This window comes from Rhyacophila brunnea, unplaced genomic scaffold, assembly GCF_057557595.1.
Source record: "Rhyacophila brunnea isolate RB1 unplaced genomic scaffold, BYU_Rbru_1.0 scaffold_16, whole genome shotgun sequence".
Taxonomy (NCBI): Eukaryota; Metazoa; Arthropoda; class Insecta; order Trichoptera; family Rhyacophilidae; genus Rhyacophila; species Rhyacophila brunnea.
Genome location: NW_028232816.1, coordinates 12458100 through 12463139, shown reverse-complemented (window position 1 = coordinate 12463139; position 5040 = coordinate 12458100). Strand labels below are relative to the sequence as shown.

Sequence of the window (5040 nt, the reverse complement as noted above, 5' to 3'; positions counted from 1 at the left end):
TCGGGAAGTTAGTTAAAGATCGATTGCAAGATTTGTACTGGATAAACAACCACCGGACAAACAAGAATACGAGCTAAGAAAAACGTGGTAAAATAAAAGAACTCTTTTCTCGTTGGAACTTAAATATATCCATATTTAAATCATTATTTACGTGTGCGTATTTAAATTATTACTATGTATTAAATATATATTTTAAAAGTACCTATAATTGACGAACGTCTATTTATTTTCGAATTTTATTCGATTGCGTAGCGCCCAGTTGTCCCGGCGCCGAATCGTCCTAGACCCGTTTATTACGGGCATTCAAAGATAGTCTTAATAAATATAAATGTGTATAAACTATTTTTTATTTAACGAACAATTCACAGTACATTACGTACGTTAACAATTTAGAGAGATTGCTGACGCTATTTAGTAATCAGGATTAGTAAGTACTAGTAGTAAGTATTTAAAATAAGTAATAATCGGGTAATTTTTAGTACTTTCTTTTGTTATTCAACAATATTACGTAGTTAAAATTTTCCATAAAGCGTTTACCGGTATATTTTCCTAAATTCCGTTATCAAATTACCGGTAAAATTTATTTCTTAGTAATCTCAGTACATACCTATCAATTTAATAAAAAGAAACTTTTTTTTTCATTTCAATAGAAACATAAGGGCGATGTCATCAAAAATTGTGATTTCATAGAGACATCTATTACACGATTTGCAAAGCATATACGAAAAATCATATTGGAATATCATTCCAATTCAAAGAACCTTCGAGTCATCTTAACTAGATGTCTCCGTATTAAAAATCGATGAAAAAATCGAAAAACCGGTGTTATAATTACAGTTGTTATTTAAACAATGGTTTTATACATCTATATAACATATTGCATTTTATTTCAATCGAACTGTCTTCATATTTTTATAAAAATACTGAAAATCGACCTAGTAATAATAATTATATGAATGTAACTGAATAGTCCAGATTCTGGATTTTATAGTCATTCTAATGAATATATTATTGTACAATGTCCTAAAATTATATGATATTATGGAATAATATTTAAATTTAATATTTGATTGCCTATCAAGTTGGTGATAATAATATTTTTTATGTATATTGTCTATGGTATTTGCATGACATTTGGTATATCATAATACTCTATACATAACCTAAAATATTTCGTGTTTCACTCAATTTCAAAGTTTGACTTAATATTGTTCTACAGTATCATAATTATTATCCATGTTGTACATATTTAAAATATTTGCGTGGCAAAAAATTATCAGAAATATTAAAACCAACAAAATCTTGAATTTATTTTCAGGTAAGATTAATTCATACTAATAATATTGTTATGTATCAAATATCAAAATTTTACGTTTGTTTGTGAGTTACCAAAATACGTTTTATTTTTATAAGGTAGGTAGCATGTTAATCGTGTATTAATATTTCCAGGCAACGAGCAGCTAATTGAGTTATGCCCATTTGAATGGAATAATGAAATTGAAATCGATGAACCCTTTATTGATTCAAATTTATCATCAAACTCTTAGAGTCACCGATGAAACATTAGATATGGTATCATAAGATCAGATACCTCCTACTTCAGGTATGTTCAGAATCGTTGAATTTATTTATATATTGCATAGTAAATCACTATTAAGCTCACAATGGCCGAGCGGCTTATAATATTGTGGGTCCCAGGTTCAAATTCTGGGTCTGGCCATGCGTATTGTTTTTAATTATTGGAGTCAGAATATGGACCTATTAGATTGAGCAAGTGGTTAACTTCCATTTTCTCGTGAAAACAAAAAATCTCTTAATACAAACGTCCATTCTATGTAGACGCTTGTGATCTTATTAAAATCGGACATGGCCAAAAAATAGTATAATGTCGCAGTTCTATTATTATTTATTTGGTATTATGTATGAGATAAATTAATTGACAATGAAGCTTTGTTACAAATATATTACTCATAGGTACATATACTTAATTACAATAATACCTATATTTTATGATTATTTATTACAATTTATAATTATGTATCATTTATAGGTGGATACCGTTCATGATGCTGCTGAATACAAAGCCATTCAGGACAAAGGGAAAAAGAAAAAGGGGTGTTTTTGCAGTTGCCGGAATCGAACCGTACCACGATTTTAGATAGGAATTCAACAGTAATCCACAGTGGAGACTATAAGTACCTGTTTACCATGACTGATAATGATAGGAAGGCTTGAAAGAAAAAGAATCTTGGTGTACAATGTTTTTTATTTATTATAAAACAATTTATATCAGGACATAATTTAATGTTACATTCGTCATTGCTAATATTTTAATAGACAACCATTCTTTATATAATATATACATTCATAATGAAATATATAGATAAATTCGCTTCATTACAATTTACATAATTTGTCTTTATTTCTGACTATTGCACTGTGTACCTAATATTTTTGTCTACAATTATTTATGTCTGTATTATGCCAATATGTTCGATAATTATCAACCTATTCAGTTCTTCACAGTAACTGTTCACACTTATGGGTAACTTTCTTGAGATTTCATCACTGTTGTCGAAGAATAGCTGAATGTTAAGAGTCAGAGGTAAGTTGTTGCCAGTGCTGTGTCAGTATTCATGAATCTTTGAAAGAAGCGGTTGGCAATTTTGGCGACTATGGAATCTGCTACCTTGAGTAGCCCCCCTCCCTCTGGATTGGGGAGACGAAGATGATGATAACTGGCATGGTGGCAATTTGCAGAACAGATTCTTTACCAGAAAAAGTGCAGTTCACAATGTGATCCATGTCCAATTGATGTTAGGTGTCGTTTGCCTATAATGTTCATAGAGACTATTTTTACTTATGTATAACAGTCTTGTACATAGTCTGCTCTATCAGGGTGATGGTGTATTATGCAATTGATGATTTTGCACCCATCATCAGTGTTTGCCATATTCTCCACAATGAGATGTATGATTTACTCCGAGGGATGGGCAGCAGAAGCCATAGGTAGAATGACATTTTGTTGGCTACGCAACCTCTATCAGTCTCACTGTCCAAAGCGTCAGGGATCTGATATGACGAACTTAGGATAGGCAGCCGGAGGTGTATTGCAAATCGCTCGCCAACCTTTAATACTAGTCTTATGAAAAATCAGTCTTTGCATAGTCTTTTCACATAGATTGACTAGATGACATAACAACTCAATGTGTATTCTTAGAGCTCTTCAAGTCTTGCAGATTTTTTTTCTCATGTTACATTAGGCAATGTTCATACAGAATATAATAACATAATTTCTTACTATAATAGTGATGCGACAGTGCTATAAAAACAATATTTTGGTAATTTCGCTTACGCGATGACTGCAAATAAGTCGGTACAGGCAATTTGAATGTACATACACATTCAATTCGGTTTGATAAGATCCGATGATCGCATAAGTAAAATTACACCATTATATCTTTATAAATTTAAAATACACACAAACGACAAAAAAAAATAATAGTAATACATGAAGTAATAAAAAAAATACACAAATACACAATACACAACAATGCCCACCTATACTATCATCAAATCAAGAAGGTGAAATATATCGTTATTATGCTTCTTTACATATTATATTTACCAACAACCATTTACTGTTGTTATGGAGATACATAAAAATTAACATTCAACATAAAAAATGAGTTTAATAATTATTAAAGGGCTCTTATTTTTTATTTTATATTCAGTGTTTGATTGAAAATTTTACATTACGGTCACACGACGCTAATTAGCCCACAAGGCATAGGTAAGGCTCCAATTCTGTTTGATTTATACATTTTGCTTATTATATCAATTATTTCATGATACGTGTAAACTTCATATATAAAGAATTTTCCTCGGGTACACAAAGAGGCGAGCATCAATGTGAATTATGAAATTATATGTAAGTATTATAATTTTGTTCAGACTGGAATCGATGATAATAAAATTTATGAGTATTTCACATTCACAAAGCTGTGGACAGACAGGGACGACAATGAATATACTACAATTTCATTGAAACAATAGTCAGGTGCTGTATAACATTATGGGTATAATTCAACGTTAGAATGCATCAAAATATTTCTTGTGGGAATATATTATATAATATCGGCAAATATGAATATGTTTCGGTACTACATGCCCACCATCATTTATGGCACTACAACGGGTCTTGACCTCCTTCAAAAACTTCTTTCATCCTGAACAAACGAGTGCAGTCTCTCCATTTTCATATGCCACATGATCTTTTCGCCTCTATAAAAACCACATATCCATAGCTTCTGTTTATATTATCCATGTTATGGATCTTTCATGCGACAGTATCTTCCGCTGACTGCTCTAGCCCGTTATCAAATAAAAATTTTGAATAGCATGATATGCTTGATTTTTTCATCTCATATTTCAGTGAAACTTTTAGTATTCCTTTTCTAGGACTAGGTGGCCACTGTAATGTGCCAATCAGTAAATTCTGTGTGTCCTTAGCCAAGATGTACTGATTGGAATGTCATATCTTCACTTATATAATAATTTTTTTCTTCTTCTGATGTCATAATCAGGTTGACTTGGAACAGACTAATCAGATTGAAATTCTCATGAGGCATCTGCAGTATGTGGCCTGTTACTCAAAGCTCAGTATACAGTTACTCTGATCCTTCATAAAGTGCTATAACGGGCTACCAGCACCGTCAGAATGAAAGCGTCGAATAGGCAGTATTTGGTTCTTTAAGACGTTCACAATATAACACAACGTTCAGTACATATTTTTTGCGGTTTTCCTAGGTAGATAGGCAGGGCTTTTATTACGAGAGAATCTGTAAACTCCATAGTTAAAACCCCTGCCTATCTACCTAGAAAAACCGCAAAAAATATGAACTGAATTCACGTTACAACACTTGTATTAGACACTGTTACAGCCGCTATCTACCCAAAAATCTAACTATTCCACCAAGCAATATCAAACCAACACTAACTAACTAACATTAGGTATCTATCGACACAACTTCCGTACCT

The 5040-nt window shown here is 31.7% G+C and overlaps 1 long non-coding RNA gene across 1 annotated transcript; it reads left to right on the top strand.

The window, feature by feature from the left end:
* The first annotated feature begins 1154 nt into the window (after positions 1-1154).
* Positions 1155-4820, top strand: LOC147074405 (uncharacterized). Its single transcript, XR_015070278.1, has 3 exons — positions 1155-1318; positions 1450-1603; positions 2051-4820. It is a non-coding gene; the product is annotated as an uncharacterized LOC147074405 (long non-coding RNA).
* Positions 4821-5040: the final 220 nt, after the last annotated feature.